Source organism: Heterodontus francisci, chromosome 33 (assembly GCF_036365525.1).
Source record: "Heterodontus francisci isolate sHetFra1 chromosome 33, sHetFra1.hap1, whole genome shotgun sequence".
Taxonomy (NCBI): domain Eukaryota; kingdom Metazoa; phylum Chordata; class Chondrichthyes; order Heterodontiformes; family Heterodontidae; genus Heterodontus; species Heterodontus francisci.
In genome coordinates, this window is record NC_090403.1 from 45725479 (window position 1) to 45726429 (window position 951).

Here is a 951-nt window from a genome sequence, read left to right on the forward strand (position 1 = left end):
ATTTTTTAAAATGGCCCTGAGTTAGGTATGTGCAGTGAACATGCAAGCTGTGTTTCAAATGCTAAAGTCACTTTGAAAGACTCCCTGCATAACTCAACAGGTGTATCTAATGAGCAGTCAAACCAGGAAAGTCCTTATTCCTCATCTGTGCTGATAGTACATCTTAGCTAGTCAGCAACAGGGGCATTATAACTGGTCTTAATATGGAATGAGGCTATAAAGGAATGAGAGGAATCATTTCTAATTACTATTTGACGGACCAATGCTGGAAGGGCGCAGACAGCAGGTGATACCCTGTCATCAAATACAGATCCAGGTCAAAGCTGTCAATGGGTTTAGCACCTTCATCTGATCACTGGGTATTCTTCATGTGTTAATCTAAACAGTGAGTATTGACAGTCAAGACCAATCCTGTCCTAACCTGATGATGCCCACACACATGCATTTTTGAACACGAGTCACTAGATAATGATTTGATGCGAGTTTCATTCCTGGTCCAGAGATGCTCAGGCCAACTGTAGCGACCCTACCGTCACCACAGCCGAGATGAGTTGCATCAGCAGACTGAGGATTGAACCTAGAGCTTTCCTGCTGACTGTCTTTCCCCACTGCGCCATCACAGAAGTCTAAAGCTTTACCATTTCTGATGTCCCCAGCACATATACACATCCAGAAAGTTGATGTTTATTGCAAAGTAATGTCAATGCAATACTTTCAATTGATAAACATGGACCACTGGTAAAAATTAAAGTTGAGGTGTTGTGAAGCTCAGTGTGTTCTATGTACTTATCAAAAACTCCTCACTGTCGAGGGCTGAGAATAGATAATTCTTCTGTACTGTTTGAAGCATTCAGAAAGCAACATGCAAGTGAAGATGTTAAAATTTGGTTCGACTGGGCTCAGCTGTCTTGTCATTTTAGTAACTCACATAAGGAAAAATAATAAATCACA

At 41.1% G+C, this 951-nt stretch overlaps 1 long non-coding RNA gene across 2 annotated transcripts in view; it reads left to right on the top strand.

Annotated features, from left to right (window-relative positions):
• Nucleotides 1-951, top strand: part of LOC137348165 (uncharacterized) — a 29860-nt gene that overhangs the window by 12619 nt on the left and 16290 nt on the right. The window lies entirely within an intron of this gene.